Here is a 20,124-nt window from a genome sequence, read left to right on the forward strand (position 1 = left end):
TTGTCGGAATATATACAGGATTTATAGCTGTGAGACCAGATGAGATCACTAAGGGAATAAGTATAGACAAAGCAAAGAAGAGATGTGGGACTGTGCTTGGAAAATTCAGTGTGACTATCACTAAATCAATGGAGATAGAATCAAGGTAAGACAAAATTATGAAGATTTAATCCCATGAATAAGCAGAGAAAACCTAGAATAGTGAGTGCATGAGTTATTTGCCTACATTGAATCAGCAATTAAAATTATTGAATAAGCAAATAAAACCAGTCTGCAGAGAGTAAAATAGAGATGAACAAAATCAGGTTAAGATAGAGAGATGCAATTTGCTTGGCAATTTTTCAATTCTTACTTAACTCAGCTGTATTTTATGCCCTACGCTTTTATGGTTCCTTTATATCCTTTCAGCTAAATCTCTTATTATCTGAGTTAGTTTGAGTGGTCTTCTCCTCCTTATCAACAAATTACCCCTGACAACAAATTGCTTGCTATATCCCCAAACCCTTCTAGTTTAACTCATCCTGTCTACAGCTTCTAAAAAGGGATAAGCCTGCCTACAACTTCCAGAAAGGTATAAGCTTCTAAAAAGGTATAACCCTAATTTTGCACCCAGGCCACCCCTGGACATCTGGCTCAAGAGAAATCATGGAAGTTAGGCCAAATACTCTATCTCTAGAAATTTTAAATTAAGATTGAGAAATACAAATTAGAGGCCACAATTTATGTGACCTATAAACTCCTGTGGACCTAATGTGGGAATAAATCAGAACTAGCTAGAGACATGTGCGATTATAAGTTATGGGGAGCAGAGAAGTCCTTTATGAGCGCAGAAACTGAGTGAGCATAGAGAAGTTAGGCAGGTGGCATAGACACACAGGAGCATCGATAAGCCTTCCTGATTTCAGCCTATGAAGCTGTAAAGGAATATACTTAGACTCTGCCTCCAGCCTCAGCCTCAGAGGACTGATTGTTCTTTGTGTTTCGTCCTTAGACAGTCATGATCCTGTTTGTTTGGTTGCTGTTGCTTTCAGTTATAGCCTTGACTAGGCTGAGGAACACTGCAGAAGCTTCAGAAGCCTGGATTTGAAGGCTAATTTTTTTTCTTTCTTTCTTTCTTTCTTTCTTTCTTTCTTTCTTTCTTTCTTTCTTTCAGGATGATGTTTTTGCATTTAGAAAGAGGAGAGGACTAACAATAATAAAGTTATCATCTACTGACTACTTGCAATTTGTGTCAAGTATTTATAAAAATTTTCTCATTTAATTCTTACCTCATCCCCATGGAAGAGGTATAATCATCTTATCCCAATGGAATAGGTCTTCATCTTACAGATGAGAAGTAGAGAAGTTTAATGAATCCCTAGGTCATACAGCTAATAACTGGGGTGGTCCAGGAGTCACTTCTGGTCTGTCATACTCAAAAGTTCTCTTAAACATTCTACTATAATGTTTCCAATTGGGGAGAATAACAACAATTAAAAGAAATAGGAAACAGAACTTCACAATGCTTATGGGATATCCAGCTCAATCATAAGAGTGGTTATCTGTGAGCTGGGAAGCAATGGAAAATAAAGACGAGCAAGAATATGCCAAGCTCAGTCATACTATAGGGTGCCATGAAAGCTCAGCAGGTGAGTTTTCACTTTATATTGTGTGCAATTTTGCAGAGCGATTTTAAGTTATTAAGTAAAGAGATAATTGGCACTATTAACGGAAATTTTTAAAAGTCTAAAATGGCTGCAATAAACATAATGTCTTTTCAGAAAAAGGCTAAAGAGCCTATGAAACTATGTGTATCTCCACCTTTGATTTTGCCTCTAAGCTTTAGAATTAATTAAACTTAGCATCACCATTTAAATGTCTAATGGCTATCTTAAATATTAAAACGTTACAACTATCCATCTAGGTCCTCAAACCTAGAAATTACACTTGATTCTTCTTTTTCTCTCCATCCCCCATATTCATGCCAAAAGAACTCTCCCTTTAAATAATTAAGTCTGAGGATTTCTTTCTATATTGCCACCACGCTAGTCCAAACCAAAGTGGTCTCTCACTTGGATCACTGAACTAGCCTCTATGGTGAATGTCACTTTATTATCCGCCAGGCATATGAATCCTTTCTTACATTTGGGGTCATGCAAAAGTTGCTTCCTGCTGATAAATTGAAATCACAAGGCATGTATTTCCCCAGATTTTGTTCTTGCAGAACTTCAGTAAACCACAGACAACTTCCCAGGACCTTGAGTCTGAAGCCCGTGACCCACAGAAGTGGAGCAATTAGAACATTAACAGGAGTCAATATGTAGAGTCTGAATACTACAGAGCTTCCAGGTGTTCAGTGAAGCTGTAACTGCAGCCCTATCAACCAGATATGAGATGGGATTCTGGTTGTGTTTCTGTCTATATCTTCAACCTTCTGGATGATTCTCTATGTTAACAATATGCTGACCAGGAAAAAAAAAAAAATCACTTTCTGTTTAAACCAGCCAAAGCTGTTTGTTTTGTTTTGTTTTGTTTTGCTTGCAACCAGGAATTCTTTGAATAAAGCTCTGTAAGTTGTATCCATTCTTCATAGAGAATCCAAATGCCTGTATTAAATCTGATCTTGTCATTCCCTGACTTCAATCAACCAATGGAATTCCATCTCACTTAGAAACAATGATAGCTTCTCAAATGAAACATAGAGTGTCTATAAGATCAAATGGGATTTTACCTATAACCTACTTCTTGCCACTCAGCCTTTTGTTTCTTATATACCATCCAGAATGGTCTTCTTTGTATGCCTCAGACATAAAGGATATATTCCTTCTATAAGGTTCCAGCATTCACCTTCCTTCTAGATAACTGTCTACCCACAAATTTTCACACACTCAGTTTTTTTCAAATCAGTCGGGTCTTAGCTCAGATAACTCTTCAAACAAGTCTTCCTGGATTATCCAATTCAAATAGCCTTCCTCCAACCTACTCACATTCAGAAAAAGTGCCCAATTTCCTTCTTAACACTTACCACTATTGGAAACTATCTTGTTTTATTTGTTTCCTTTTCCTGCATGCATGCATACATAAGCTTTAAGAGAGCAAGTTCAAAAGTTCAGGGCCTAGAACAATATCTAGAACATTGGTAGGTGCTTTATTAATAAAATGTAAATCTGAAACAAGTTTTTAAGTCAAAAGAAAAAAAACAACAAATTTAACATCCATTTCCAAGAAAAGAACTTCAGTATTTATTACTTGCAAGAGAGTAAGAAGTAAGTAGAATAAAAGATGTTTCGTGTGGCATAACTCAGAAGAACTGGGATAATAGTGCCATCATTTTTGTAGATGGCTATTTTGAAGCCCCAAAACTCTCAAGCATGAGCACAATAGTCTAGAATTTTATTCAAGTGTATCACTTGTTAGAACTCACTGTATCTGTAAAGGTAATCATAGGAAAACTGTGATGAGGAAAAACAATTAGAAATATTCAAAACATGAAGAATTTCAGACTGTCAATGAGGAGAATCAGAGTCAAATGTATTTTTGCAAAGGAGAGATCTAAATGAAGAACCCAAATCCCTGGAGAAGCTCACAATGTGTGACATAGAGGAAAGTCATACAATTCCAGGTAAACTTTTCTTGCTATTTATACCTACATACAATTACTGAATTAAATAGGCATCCTTGTACATGTCTTATTAGGTACCCAGTAAAGATGGTCAAAGACACTTTCTGCGCTGCCTAGAAGAGGGTGAGGAAAGAAGATAGGGTAAGGAAAACTTGAGGAGAGAGTGAGAGAAGGAGGAGGACAGGGAGAGACAGAGAGAGAAAAGGGGAGAACACTGTTGCTGCTCTGCTAGTAGGCATATTTTTAGTGAACCCAGGGTTGCAACACTGAATCTGTTCCTCATTTTTTTTATCTCTCCACTGGAATATTTCTTTCCTTCTGTAGTATTGTAATTAGAACCATGATTTCACTATAAGTATTTCCATCTGAGCTCAAAACTAAAGAAAATTTTTTTTTTGCTTTGCTGACTGGTTCTTGTTTCACATACAACAGAACATACTGTGCATCTTATACTATAAAAGAATAAATATTTAACTCAACCTGATGGAACAGAGATAAAACATTATCTTTCTTATGTATGCAATTTACTCGATATATTTGAAATATTGCATGAGTGGCAGATGTTCAATCAGTACTGCAGAGATACCATATGTCTGCTTCCATTCTGAGTTCTTAAGGTAATCAAATATGGAGTAAAAGAAGTAAAATTAGCAGCTAATAAATTAAACATAATTAATACCTCATGTCTTAAGACAGACCAATGATATATATACTAACAGCTTAGCATTAATAGTGAAAGTGAAGGAAAAAAGTAATTTTCAGGATTTATCACAACAGAATTGTGCAAGCCAGTACCCAGATTTATGAGATTATTTCTTCTGTCCTTTATTTATGAACCAAATTCAAAATGAATGAAAGAATTGCTTGGTAGAGGTGGGGTGGAGGTGGATTTCAGCTTCTTCTCTAGTACTATCTGCCCTCAAGCAAGTGCAATGAAATAAGCTTTATACAATAGTGGGATAAACAGATCCATCCAGCGTATGTAACTTACTGACAACAAATCAATATGCTTTTTGGATTCAAGTCTGACAAAACCTAATAGCAAACAAGATGATAGTTCTCTGAAACAATTCTATACAGCAGTGCAAAAGATCTCTATCAAGCTTTTCTTTCTAAATACAATTCATATCCTACCTATTTCAAAACTGCTGACACTCTGCAGATGACTTCTGATATAATCTCTATAAGCTCCAAGTGGCTTAAATTTACTTATGTATTATAAAAAAAAAAAAAAGAGGTGCAATACAGGCTTCAGAAAGCTCTATATAGAATTGTAGCAGCTAACATAGATTTTTAAGAGTTCCTGTGTCAGTTTCCATTTATATAATTCTTTTTTGAAAGAATAGCATTCAAAAATCCATATGCATAATTACATTAAATGCTGGATTTTTCTAGATCCTGTTATATTCAAAAAAAGAGATTTTATGCCAAATATACGCATTTGTAGTTAAATTGCACATAGACTTAGGGTGTCTGGCAATACACGATCATAGCTAACATTCTGTTTTATTTGCTGCCAGTGAATGTGAGGAGAAATTTGGAAAACTCGCCTTGCTAAGTATGAAGGAAATGGATCCTGGTGCCATTTGTTAAGCTTTAGAGTCTTGTATTGTACAGTGCAAAATATCATAAAATATGCTATTAATATCAAACTGTCTAGAAGTTCTCAGAAGAACCATATTTATTTTCAAATGTCCCAGAAGAAAAATAACCTTAAACTTTACTGTAAATTTTTATACCACCTACATTATGGAGAAGGTCTATCAGTCCCCCAGTCTCATAAATAAATAAAACACATCTTCAGGGAGGGAAAGGAAAAAAAAACCTAAATAGTAACTCTTAAAATTTAATTGAAAGTTTCTTTGAAACTAAACATACATTGTCATGGCACTCTATTATACCCTATTTACCTTATAAATGTGGTAAAGAAAAATTTTTAGTATTAAAAAGGAAATATTCTTTGGTCAAAAACATTATAGCTAGATATTGAAATAATACAGTTGTAACTAAGTACCACTGATAACTGGGGTCATGCTTTGAAAAGCACTATAACATCAATTAAAATGAAGTGAAATATGCATAAAAACTCAAAATATATACCTTGGGGCAAAGGGAAGGTAGGATTGTCATAAGATAAAGAACAAGTAAAATCAACTTGTCTTTAAGCAAAGAATCTCCAAGGGTAAAGGCGTAGGGGAGAGAGAATATATCTATAGATAAACCAGCATGAAAGAAATATCTAGCTTTACCTAACAGATACAAGAGAATAAAGTAAAATTTTAGCTCATATAATACGATCTTAAAATCATGTCAGTGAACTGTTTCTTCTGTGTTAGAAATACAGTTCTTTTAGGCTTTTAGAACCCATTTAATGCCCCAAATTCATATACATTCTAGCTAAGCAAAGTCCAAAAATCTTACAGCTAGAATAAGAGATTCTTATTACAGATATAAAGATTAGAAAAATGAAAATGATAATGTGTATGATTGAATTAATATTCTAATGTGAGCCAAATTCTATTTGGGTTAGATAGTTCCATATACTCACCACATTAATGCCCACAAAATCTAATGGGTATTACTAGGCATATTTGAAGGTGAGAAAACTGAGAGTAGAGATCAAAAATACTTTTAAATTCCTGAGGGTAGCAGCACTGGAACCCAAATATGTCTGCTTATAAAGGTTATATTATACCTTGGGTCATGAAATCAAGAAATGCGAGGACAATGTTAGTCATGGTTGTGGAAATGACCCAAAGGAAGCTAGGTTATACACTGATAAGGGCACTGTTAAGAAATTTTTTTAAAAAATTTCTTGCTTGGAAATTTGAATTGAGAAATATGGAGTACATAAGCAGCAGTATCCATGCATCCAACACCCTATTTGATCTGGCCTCTTGCAACAAATAGGTATTTCAGAAGTAATGTGTCAAAAATGAAACTCTTCATCTCCTCAAACTTCTTACTCCAATAATCTCTGTTAGCTCAGCAAATGGAACCATCAACAAAATCATTGCCATTAAATATGCATACCTAGTTTTTATTTTGGAATTATCCTTTCAAAAAATTAAGTTCTAAGAGGCTTGATATGTTTTCTGTCTTATTAATAATCATTTTACCTCAGCTCCTAATATGCTTGGCACAAAGTAGATGGTAGATAAATAACTCAAATTAATAAGAGGCCATGACTGATCTTATGAGTAGAATGGGTCAAACTTATCAGTAATAAGAAGCTAGACAATAGAAAGTAGACTAGACAAAGTGCTCATGAGGATTTCTAGTTTCTCATTCATCACTATTGGAAGAAGTCACTCTTCTGTCCTAACAATTAAAAAGTTAAACAAACTGAAAGGTCAACAACTCTTCTTAGATCTATCAGAGAAGTGAGGTCACAGGCAATTTGCTGCCTGTAAAATTGCAGATATCAACAAGAGAATAGAGAGTATTGCAACTTAGTAGAGTAGAAACCGTTGAGCAAAAATCTCCATGGGAACCAGTGCTTAAAGTAGGGAAACCTGAAATATAACTGATAAAATACTGGAAGGATCAACATGGACAAGTCTAAGAGATAAAAACTCCAGGGATACCTATTCATGGTAGGAGGAAAGGTCTCCATACTTCAGTGAATTTTACCTTCAGGAGCTGAACCAGATCCTCACAGTATATATTAGAGAAAAACCTTCTTGGGCTTCCTGCAGGGGGAAGAGAAAAAGAACCATTTTGAAGTATGCCAGAGTACTTGTTCCTCCTAAAATCAGCCCTCAGGAGAAACTAACCAGATCCTAACCTGCTAGGGTTTTATCAGAACATAACTGACCTGATGGGGAGGGGAGGATCCAAGCTCAATGTGGCTCTAGCTATCCAGCCTGATCTAAGTGAGACCAAGGAATACTAATGTGTGAGGTTTACAGCCCAGAGGTGCAGACCCAGTAAAAGACAGACCCAATCATAGGACTAGAGAGCATTTTTTCTCCCCTATATCTTACCACCACATTACTAAAGGACTATTTATACCAGTTCCTTTTTCCAGTATTTCAAGTCTGGAAATCAAAGACAAAGTAAAAGGGAAAAAAAAAAAACACAATTTGAAAAGACAAAGCAACTATCAGAACCAGACCTGGATAAGGCAGAGATGTTGGCAATATTAGACCAGGAATTAAAGCAACTATTTTTAGGATGCAAAGAGCAGACAACATGCAAAAAAGCAAACAAACAAAATCACAAAACAAAACAAAACAACAGATGGACAATGTAAGAAGAGGGATGAAATTCCTAAGAAAGAACAAAAAACAAATGCGAGAGACCAAAACCACGGTAATAGGAAAGAAGAATGCCTTTAATGAGTTCATTTGGACACTGGACACAACTGTGAAAAGAAACTCTGATTTGATGATCTCTTAGTAAAAGCTGATAAAACTAATAAAGACAAAAAAAGACTGAAAAAAAAAAAAGAAAAACCCTTGAATATCCAAGAATGGTGGGACAACTACAAAAGATGTAATATATACATAATGGCAATTCCAGAAGAAGAAAGAGAAAGGTAGAGAATAAATATTTGAAACAATAATAACTGAGAATTTCCCCATAATGAAATCAGACACCAAACCACAGATCTAGAAAACTCAGAGAATAACAAGCAGGAAAATAGCACCACCACTCTCCCAAAAATATGTATCATTTTAAACTACAAAAAAACAAACATAGAGAAAAATAGAAGATGTCTGGGAGGGAGGAAATACTTTACTTGTAGAGAAGCAAAGATACCAATTACATTCAACTTTTTATCAGGAACCATCAAGCAAGGAGAGGGTGGAGTGAAATATTTAAAGTATTGGGAGAAAAAGCCCAGCAACACAGAATTTGGAATCCAATGTAATTATCCTTTAAAAGGGAAGGAGAAATAAAGACTTTCTCAGACAAACAAAAATTGAAAAGATTTGTTGCCAGTAAACTCACCTTATAAGTCATGTTAAAAGGTCTTTAAGGACACCTGAGTAGCTGAGCATCTGCCTTTGGCTCAGGTCATGATCCAGAGGTCCTGGGATGGAGTCCTGTAGCCTATGTCTCTGCCTCTCTTTCTGTGTCTCTCATGAATAAATACATAAAATCTTTAAAAAAAAAAAAAAAAAGAAGGTCTTTAGAGAGAAAGAAAATGATATGGATAAGAAACTCACATCTACAAAAAGTAGGACAAGCATCCAAGAAGGAATAGGTGAAGGTAAAATAAAAACTTTTATCTTTTTTATTATTAATTGATCTAATAGATAACAATGTGTTCAAAATGATTAAAGAACAATATAGTATATATTTAATTATATATTCAATTATATATACTTATGTATATATGTATACTTATATGAAATGAATGACAGCAATGGTATAAGGGATAGGAGGGAAGAATTAACATTATTTTGTTATTTTAAGATACTCACATATAACTCATGAAATAGCATAATGTTATTTGAAAGTGGATTTGTATTAGTTGTAAATGTATATTGCAAATTCTAGGGTAGCTACTAAAATAGTTAAAAAAAACCTGTAAGTGATACCCTAAGGAAGGGGAGAAAATAAAATCATATAAAATATTCAATTAAAACTTCCAATAAAAGCAGAAGAATGGAAGGCAAGAACAGAATCAAAGCACAAGGACAACAAATAGAAAAGAGTAGCAAATCTGACTGGTATTAATCCAATATATCAATAATCATTAGGAGCTCAATAGTCTAAATACACCCATTAAAAGAGATTGTCAGAGTGGATCAAAAAGCAAGACCCATTTGATTGTCTGCAAGAAACTTATCTTAAATATAAAGACATATAAATATTAAAAGTCAATGGGTGGAGAATGATAAACCATATTAACGTCAATCATAAGAAAGAAGGAGTAGCTATATTAATTTCAGACATAGCCGAATTCACACCAAAGAAAGTTATTGGGGATAAAGAGTGGCATCTCATGATGATAAAGGGGTCAATTCTGTGAGAAGACACAATAATATTTGACATGTATTCACTTAACAAAGGATAAAAAGATGAGACAAAACTGATAGAAATGCAAGTTGAAATCAATAAATCCATTATTATAGTTGGAGACTTCAACACCTCTATCAGAAGTGGATACAGCCAACAAGCAGAAAATCAGTAAGGATATAGTTGAACCCAATAACACAATCAATCAACTGGATATAATGGGCAAGTATAGACTACCTATCCGACAATAGCAGAATACACATTTTTCCCTAGCTCACATGGAACATTTATCAAACTAGACCACTTTCTGGGGCATAAACTAACCTAAAAAGATAGAAATTATGCAATGTCTACTGTCAGTCCTCAGTAGAATTAAAATAGAAATCAATAACAGAGCAATAGCTGAAAAATCCCAAAATAGCTGGAAATTAAGCAGTATGTTTCTAAATAACACATGAGTGAAAGAAGCACTCAGAAATTTTTAAATACTTGTGCTAAATGGAAAGGAAAACACAACTTATCAAAATTTGTGTGATGCAATGAAAGCAATGCTCGTGCTCCTAGCTAATAAAAGGATATATACAAAGGCACATACATTGAAGAGGAAGAAATAAAACTGTCTGCAAATGGCATAATCATCTATGTAGAAAACTGAAAAAAATAGACAAAAGATCTTCTGGAACTAAAAAGTGGTTATAGCAGGATGACAGGATCCAATGTTGATACACAAAAGTCAATTATTTTCCTATATACTGGAAATACACATATGGATATTGAAATTAAAAAAAATGGTATTATTTATATCAGTACCCTCCAAAATGAGATATTTAGGTGTAAATCTAACAAAATATCTATAAGATCTATATAAGGAAAACTATATGTATAAGATCTATATAAGGAAAACAAGCTCTGATGAACAAAAACAAAACCCAAAATACATGGAGAGAAATTCCAAGTTCTTGGGTAGGAAGACTCAATACTGTTAAGATACCAGTTCTTCCCAAATTGATCTATAGATTCAGTGCAATCCCAATCAAAGTTATAGTAAGCTATTTTGTAGATATTGACAAACTGATCCTAAAATTGGAAAGTTCCAGAAGAGACAATAATATTGAAAGAGAAGAGCAAAGTTGGAAGACTGAAGACAACTGGACTTGGTGACTTACTATAAAGCCACAGTAACCAATATAGTACGGTACTGGTGAAAGAATAGATCAATAAATGAATAGAACGGAAGAGAGCCCAGAAATACACCTATATAGTTAACCTACTTTGACAAAAGAGCAATGGCAAGACAATGGAGCAAAGACAGTCTTTTTAACAAATGGTGCTGGAACAATTGAATAGACATATTTAAAAAAAAAAAGCGAAAGAGAGAGAGAAAGAGGAAGGAAGGAAAGAAGGAAGGAAGGAACCTGGACTCAGACTGTACACCATTCACAAAAGTTAACGCAAATAGATTGCAGATATAAATGTAAAATGCAAAACTATAAAACTGGAAAGTTACAGAGAAAACAGCCTAGATGACCTTAGGTTTGGGATAACTTTTGAGACATAATAGCAAAAGCACAATTCATGAAAGAAAGAATTGATAAGCTAGACTTGATTAAAAATTTTTTTTATTGGTGTTCAATTTACCAACATACAGAATAACCCCCAGTGCCCGTCACCCATTCACTCCCACCCCCCGCCCTCCTCCCCTTCCACCACCCCTAGTTCGTTTCCCAGAGTTAGCAGTCTTTACGTTCTGTCTCCCTTTCTGATATTTCCCACACATTTCTTCTCCCTTCCCTTATATTCCCTTTCACTATTATTTATATTCCCCACGTGAATGAGAACATATAATGTTTGTCCTTCTCCGACTGACTTACTTCACTCAGCATAATACCCTCCAGTTCCATCCACGTTGAAGCAAATGGTGGGTATTTGTCGTTTCTAATGGCTGAGGAATATTCCATTGTATACATAGACCACATCTTCTTTATCCACTCATCTTTCGATGGACACCGAGGCTCCTTCCACAGTTTGGCTATTGTGGACATTGCTGCTATAAACATCGGGGTGCAGGTGTCCCGGCGTTTCATTGCATCTGTATCTTTGGGGTAAATCCCCAACAGTGCAATTGCTTGGTCGTAGGGCAGGTCTATTTTTAACTCTTTGAGGAACCTCCACACAGTTTTCCAGAGTGGCTGCACCAGTTCACATTCCCACCAACAGTGTAATTTTCTCGGCAATCTCTCCAACTTTTGTGGTTTCCTGCCTTGTTAATTTGCCCCATTCTCACTGGTGTGAGGTGGTATCTCATTGTGGTTTTGATTTGTATTTCCCTGATGGCAAGTGATGCAGAGCATTTTCTCATGTGCATGTTGGCCATGTCTATGTCTTCCTCTGAGAGATTTCTGTTCATGTCTTTTGCCCATTTCATGATTGGATTGTTTGTTTCTTTGGTGTTGAGTTTAATAAGTTCTTTATAGATCTTGGAAACTAGCCCTTTATCTGATATGTCATTTGCAAATATCTTCTCCCATTCTGTAGGTTGTCTTTTAGTTTTGTTGACTGTATCCTTTGCTGTGCAAAAGCTTCTTATCTTGATGAAGTCCCAATAGTTCATTTTTGCTTTTGTTTCTTTTGCCTTCGTGGATGTATCTTGCAAGAAGTTAGAACTCATACAGCAATTCGGTAGCGTGGCAGGATACAAAATCAATGCCCAGAAATCAGTGGCATTTCTATACACTAACAATGAGACTGAAGAAAGAGAAATTAAGGAGTCAATCCCATTTACAATTGCACCCAAAAGCATAAGATACCTAGGAATAAACCTAACCAAAGATGTAAAGGACCTATACCCTCGAAACTATAGAACACTTTTGAAAGAAATTGAGGAAGACACAAAGAGATGGAAAAATATTCCATGCTCATGGATTGGCAGAATTAATATTGTGAAAATGTCAATATTACCCAGGGCAATATAGACGTTTAATGCAATCCCTATCAAAATACCATGGACTTTCTTCAGAGAGTTAGAACAAATTATATTAAGATTTGTGTGGAATCAGAAAAGACCCCGAATAGCCAGGGGAATTTTAAAAAAGAAAACCATATCTGGGGGCATCACAATGCCAGATTTCAGGTTGTACTACAAAGCTGTGGTCATTAAGACAGTGTGGTACTGGCACAAAAACAGACACATAGATCAACGGAACAGAATAGAGAACCCGGAAGTGGACCCTGAACTTTATGGTCAACTAATATTCGATAAAGGAGGAAAGACTATCCATTGGAAGAAAGACAGTCTCTTCAATAAATGGTGCTGGGAAAATTGGACATCCACATGCAGAAGAATGAAACTAGACCACTCTCTTGCACCATACACAAAGATAAACTCAAAATGGATGAAAGATCTAAATGTGAGACAAGATTCCATCAAAATCCTAGAGAAGAACACAGGCAACACCCTTTTTGAACTCGGCCACAGTAACTTCTTGCTAGACTTCATTAAAATTAAAATTTTCTTTTCTACAAAAAGCACAATATGATGTTATACTGGTGGATATATGTCATTATACATTTGTCCAAATCCATAGAATGTAGAACACCAGTTGCAAACCTCAATGTCTGGGTAAAAATAATAATGTATGTAAGTTCATTAGTTGTGACAAATGTAACACCATGGTGGGGGCTGTTGACAGTGGGAAGACTATGCATATGTGGAGGCAGAAGGTCTATGGGAAATCTGTATGTTCAGCTCAATGTTGCTAAGATCTAAAAACTGCTTTAAAAAATAAAGTCTATTAAAAAAAAAACTGGTCATGAGAGAAGTTAGAAGATATACCAAAAGAATTAGAGACGGGGAGTATCTGCTTTGTAAATGGTGAAATTTTAAAATAAAGATTCACATATCTACTTCTGAGGTTCTAGATCATTTAGTTTCAGTGTCCATTAGACCTGGAGTTCCTACATTTGCTGCTCTAGAGTTTTTATGATTTCCTATCTCTCTTATTGCCTCCTACATACTTAAAGTATACTCTGCCCATAGTGTTTGAATTACTGTGAGTGAGTCTCTGTTCCTGGGAACAATAAAAATATTAAGAAAGATAAACTAATAAATAAGGAGTGGGGAAAGAGGAAAAGAAACATATAAGTGTCATCAAATATGAAAAAAAGTAAAGTGTATATGTGTCGGGGGTGAATATGTATATATGTGCATATGTATACATAGCTATGGTGCTGGTAGTGAGGGCAGAAATAGTGAAGGAGGGGGCAGAGTAGGAGTTGATGACAGATTGCAATAAGTTTAAATGCAATTTTTAACCCTTACAACAGATAGAATACAAATGAATTAAATATTTTAAAATTTTACCATACCTTTAGGAATATAAAACTTTATTTATAAGGCCACTGCTTTCAAGAGCAGGAGCCATAAATGACTTTCCTAACACATGGAAACAGATATACAGAGCTGGACAAAATGAGGCGATAGAGGAAAATGCCCCATATGAAAGAACAAGACAAAATCGCATCAAGAGAACTGAATAAATGGAGATAAGTTGTGTCTGATGGAGAATTTTAAGCACTGACCATAAAGATACTCATTGGATTTAGGAAAAGGGTGGAGGACCTCAGTTTAATCCTTAACAAAGAGATAGAAACAATAATAATAATAAGTAATCAGAGATGAAGAGCTTAATAACTGAAATTAAAAATATGGATGGAATAAATAATAGACGTGAAGAAGCAGAAAAATGGATCAGCATCCTGAAGAACAGAGTAATGGAAAACAACCAAATTGAATAGAAGAGAAAAAATAATAAATGAAAATAAATTTAGGGAACTCAGTGACACCATCAATTGAAGTAATATTTTCATTATAGGGATCCCAGAAGGAGAAATGAGAGAAAAAATTAAAAAATAAAATTACCATATGATCCAGGAACCCCACCACTGGGTATTTACCCTCAAAACACAAAAACAGTAATTCAAAAAGATATATGCACCGCTATGCTTATTGCAGCATTGTTTACAATATTCAAATTATGGAAGCAGCCCAAGTATCCATTGATAGATGAATGGATAAAGAGGACGTGATACACACACACACACACACACAATAGAATTTCACTCAGTCATAAAAAAGAATGAAATATTGCCATTTGCAGCAACATGGATGGATCTAGAGTATAGTGTTCAGCAAAATAAGTTGTCAGAAAAAGATTAATACCATTTGATTTCAGTCATATGTGGAATTTAAGAAACAAAAAAATGAACAAATAAAAAGAAAAATAAATCACGAAACAGACTTTTTTTTTAAAAGATTTTATTTATTTACTCATGAGAGACAGAGACAGAGACAGAGAGAAGCAGAGACACAGACAGAGGGAGAAGCAGACTCCGTGCAGGAAACCTGTTGTGGGACTGGATCTCGGGTCTTCAGGATCACACCCTGGGCCGAAGGTGGATGCTCAACCACTGAGCCGTCCAGGGATCCCAAAAAACAGACTCCTAACTATAGAGAACAAAGGATGGCTACCAGAGGGGAGGGAGGTGGGGTGATGAGCGAACTGGACGGAAGGGATTAAGAGTACCTGTGTCGTGATGAGCACTGAGTAATGTCAAAACTGTTGAATCACTATATTATATACCTAAAACAATATGACACTGTACATCAACTATACTCGAGTGAATTTTTTTAAATGAATATAAAACTTTAAATGAGAGGTCAACCATCCCCTCCGAGATCTGTTTGCACTTTACCTGAACATCACTAGCAAAATCATTTCTGCAGATCTCTATAAGCTTACTTACTCATTGTATAGTTTTCTACTATTTCTGTGATAATTTAACACAGAGATTTGGTGGCTTAGATCTACAAAAAATGTCTTATCTTCTAGTTCTGCCAGTCAAAAGCCTACCACAAGTCTCACTGGGCTAACATTCAGATGTCGGCAGAGCTGTGTTCCCTTTTGGGGTCTCTAAGGGAAAATCCATCTGCTTGCTTTTCCAGCTTCTAGAAGCTACCCCATTCCTTGAATCCTCTCGCCTTCGTAGATCTGCAAAACAAGTAAAAGTCCGTTGAGTCTCTAAGCACATTAGTCTGACTCTCCTCCTTCTTCCGCTTTAAAGATCCTTCTGATTACATTGGGCCCACCAGTTAATCTAGAATAATCTCTATATTTTAAAATAAACTAATTAGCAACCATAACTCCGAATGCAACCTTAATTCCCCTTTGCTGTATAACAAAACACATCTCAGGTCCTGGGTATTAGGGTGTGGACATCTTTAGGAGCCCATGACTCTGCCTACCCTACTCTTGTACCTCTCTCCACCTTCTAGGGAGTTGCATCAAGTCCCTCAATTTTAATCCATTTAATGGAATATTTAACATTCATTGAGTGCTACCTATATACCAATCAATGTGCCAAACATGTTATGTAACTATGTAAACAAATATATGTGGGTCGGGAATAGGGAAGGGGACAGTCACTTTAGCTTTGTATACCTGAAAACCCCCCACTCCTGCTTCATCTCAAGTATGCAGTTCACTTAGTTTCCTTCCCAGCCCTATGGACTTTTAGCCAAAAGAAAATCGTTCTCTTCTGGAAAAAAAGAACACATAGGAACATAATTTTCTTTCCCCAGCCCATCCATACCCCCATTGTGTGTATATGCTTCATTGTCACCGTTGCTGTGCTTGCTGATACCTAAATCCAATCTTATTTTTAATTTTATTTTTCTAAAGATTTTATTTATTTGCTTGAGAGAGAGAGAAAGAGAGAGAGAGAGCAGAGCACAGCAAGAGAAGGAGAAGCAGACTCCTCACTGAGCATAGAGCTGAGCATGGGGCTGTATCCCAGGACCCTGAGAACATGACCTGAGCCAAAGGTAAATCCTTAACTGACTGAGTCACCTTCTATGATTCAATCTTTAAAGAATAATTATTTTGCTCTATAATCAGAAAAAGTCTTAACATGCTGCAATTTCATATGAATACTTTCTTAGGAATGAACTGCGTTAAAGCAGGATGATAATTTTTTAAGGATGTTTCCTATTTTTGTTTCTAGATAAAACTTTATTGCTATTGCTACTGTCTTGGAAGAAGTGGGAAGAGGCAAGATGTAGATATTAAACATGCTTTTCACTGCTCCCTCCCAGAACTTCTACTTCTTTGGTTTTCTTTCTACCTCATCCTCTTTTTCTTCCTCCCCTTCTTTCCTTCTTCCCATTATCAAACCCCTCATGTATTCAGAGCTTTTTTTTTTTTTTACACTAGCTTTCTTTTCTAGGAATACTGTGAAAATAACAAGTAAGTTTTGTTATAAAAAGCTCTCAAGAAAATAGTCACTTGGCAAAATAAAGTGGCCTACAAATATTTTCCTATACCTTCATACTGTGGTCAAGACGGTGTTTCAAATATAAACGCACACGAACAAATAGTGTCCCAGTCCAAAAGACATAAGAAATAAATATTTTATGCAGGAAAAGATTAAATTTTAAAAATGCATATTTATGGCCTATCACTTGAAATTTGGATTTAATGAAAGAATTGAAAACAAGAACTAAATCAAGATAAAAACTGTTACCATTCTTCCTGGCAATGGAATGTCCTTGTCATAAAGTAACCATAGTTTGAATTCTTTTCTATTTTCTGAGTTCAAACATTCTATTTAAAGTAGACTTCTTTCTCCTAAGAATGTTAATTATTACTAAGGATGTAGAAGTTCTCTACAAATCATAGATGCACACTGGCCCCAAAGATAACATTTCAATCAATTATTTAGGGACCAAGCAAGCAACAGGTATTTAATGTTTATTTATTTTTCAGAACAGAAATGGAATTGGCATTATAGGACAAAAACTCAGTCTTTTATAACAGCCAATACAGGACAAAACACTTAAAAGACTCATTTTATTAGACATACCCTGGTGCTCTTTCATTCTGTGGTACAGTTACTTGATATATCTATTTCCGGAGTTACTCTGTACTTACCATCCCATCATAATGCAGGAACTCTCAGGGTTTAGCTAAGCACTCAGGACTGCAGAAGCTGACTTTCACTGATGATTTTGTGCTGCTTCTTCAAACACCCCATTTTCTCTGACTTATCTCCAACCAATCATCTTTCCACAGACATTATTACCCACCTGTTCTACATCAGAAGTTAGGTTCTGAGAATTCAAATGTAGAAAGGTTTTATAAAATGATCTGGTCCCTTCCTCACAGAGTCCAGTCAAATGAGGCAAAGATATGTAAGCAAGGTGATGAGTAGTCTAAGACAATGTCTTTCAAGCTTTTTAAAACATCATCCATAATAAAAGAAATAAACACTCTGTTTCAATCTAGTAGATACATATGTTGAGGTGGGAGGGATGATTCACAAAGCAATATTATTGTTGTGCATGATACATTCTGATAGTTTTTATTTTGTTTGTTCTATTTCTTATTTTTCATGCTGATCAAGACCTATTAATTTTTTTAGTGATCCACCATGTTACAATTCAAAGTTTTAAAAAATGTGGTTCTAGTAATATATATAGATTTTTAAAAATCCAAAAGCTGGGGACTTAGTACTTTGCATTCACTATGGCATCCCCAAATGATGAGCGAATTCTCAGGCATACGTTAGCTAACATAACCCAGCATAAGCCTGTTGGGTGGATGGATAGATGGATTAATGCATGGATGGGTGGGTGGGGGGAGGGATGAATGGATGGACGGATGGATAAAATAAATGTTTTCATCAGTCCCTAATTCTTCATAAGTAATCAGGAAAAATTTTACTGGAAAGGGAAATCCTAAGGTAAGATATGTAACATTAGATATATTTTTCAGAGAAAATTATTACCTACTTGCCTGCAAAGATCCAAAGGTATGAGAGATCATGGGATGTTTGAGATATAGCAAATAAATAAGAATGACAAGTGCATTTTCTTTCCAGGTGACAAACTCATTTGGCCTCTTAGCTTTGCATTTTATCCATACACTAATGATACCAAATCTGTATCTTCAGTCTCAACCTTCATCTGAGCACCATAGACTTATTTACAACTCTCTCCTTAAAGTCTTCACTTGGATATCCAATAGCCATGCCACACGTAGCATTTCCAAAGCAAAAATCCTCTAGTTCCTATTCTTTCCAATTTACTTCCCACTCCTCCCGTGTTAATTGGCTCACCATCTACACATTCAATGAGCCAAAATTAAGAGTCTTCCCTGAGAGTCTTATTTCAGAATCTCTACTTCTCATCGATCAGCAAATCTTTTACTTCCACCTGCAAGATACATTGGAATTTGATGAATTCTCATGAGCTCTCTTGCTACCACTTAGTACAAAACATGGTCCTCTGTTGGCTGAATGACTGACTGTATTTGTTCTTTAGCTGATATTTTCTGCTTCCATTTTTGCAAATACCCCCTCCTAAACAAACACCGATGTGGCCAGAGGAAGCTTTTTAAAGGGTAACTCTTATCTTCCTCGCTTAATATTTTTCATTAGCTTCTCATTGCACTTAGAAGTTAAAGTACAACTTAACAATTTAATTTAATGTTAAACTGCAATTAAAATACTTATTTGCTCTGACAAATGCCAACATATGCTATAGAATGGTGATTAGATTTTAAAGCTTGACTGCTTATGTAACAGATTCCACCACTCACTAGCTATGACTTTTTCTAAGTTATCTGGGGCAAGCCATTTGTTTACTTTTTGCTCAGTTTCCTTATTAGCAAAGTAGAGATTAATAACAGTGCCTTTCCAATGAGATATTGTTTGGATTAAAATCTCATTAGATGATGAGTTAATGTTTCTCTGAGATAATATTTGGCATATTATGTGCGTTACATGGGATTATTATCATTACTCCTCTTCTTGTTAATCGAATAATTATTAGACTCCATTTGGACCTGCTGACTTTTTCAATGTAACTTTAAACCTATCTTCTCCAGCCCCTCTCAACTATATGCCATCTACTTTGGCCTTTGCAGTTTTGCAGGGGCTCTTTATAGTTGTTCTTTCCTGATGTTTCCTACTCCAGCTATTTGTATAAATGGATTATTTCAAGTCTTAACTCAGGCATCACTTCCACTGGTGGCTCTCTCCTCACCATCCTACCTGGAGTAGCCCTCATTCCCTCTCCCCGGTTTAGTCACTGTATCTCATGCCCTCTTTTTTTCTCAGAACATATCACTATCTTTACTTATTTTATGGTTTGCTTTTTAGGGGAGGGTTTGTTTATTACTCATCTCTGCCTATGGAAATATAAGCTCCTTTAACAAAAAATGCAAATAATGGGTACTCAAAGTATTTGAAAAATGATGACTGTATGTATCTATGTAAGTATGTGTATATACTGTATACACCCACTTGTATATGTTATACATACACGTTCAATTTATGAGAAAAAATGCAGAAATCACAGCTAGACATGTTTTTATGGCTTTTGGAAAGGAACCTCATTTTATTTTATAAGTCTGGGACCACCATTGAAGTAATCATTAAAGCACTAGAGCAGCATGATCAGATTTTTAAGTTGTAAAGATTACTCTGGTAGCAGAGTA

General features: G+C 35.3%; 1 long non-coding RNA gene across 1 annotated transcript in view; it reads right to left on the reverse strand.

The window, feature by feature from the left end:
• The window catches only part of LOC111090118, a 63,589-nt gene that overhangs the window by 35,192 nt on the left and 8,273 nt on the right, over positions 1 to 20,124 (reverse strand). The window contains exons 2-4 of the long non-coding RNA XR_005370930.1: positions 15,481 to 15,618; positions 8,558 to 8,709; positions 7,235 to 7,293 (exon numbers count right to left, since the gene is read on the reverse strand). This is a non-coding gene — a long non-coding RNA (uncharacterized LOC111090118). The remainder of the gene's footprint in view (positions 1 to 7,234; positions 7,294 to 8,557; positions 8,710 to 15,480; positions 15,619 to 20,124) is intronic.

The sequence above is a fragment of the Canis lupus genome, chromosome 15, assembly GCF_011100685.1.
Source record: "Canis lupus familiaris isolate Mischka breed German Shepherd chromosome 15, alternate assembly UU_Cfam_GSD_1.0, whole genome shotgun sequence".
Classification (NCBI taxonomy): Eukaryota; Metazoa; Chordata; class Mammalia; order Carnivora; family Canidae; genus Canis; species Canis lupus.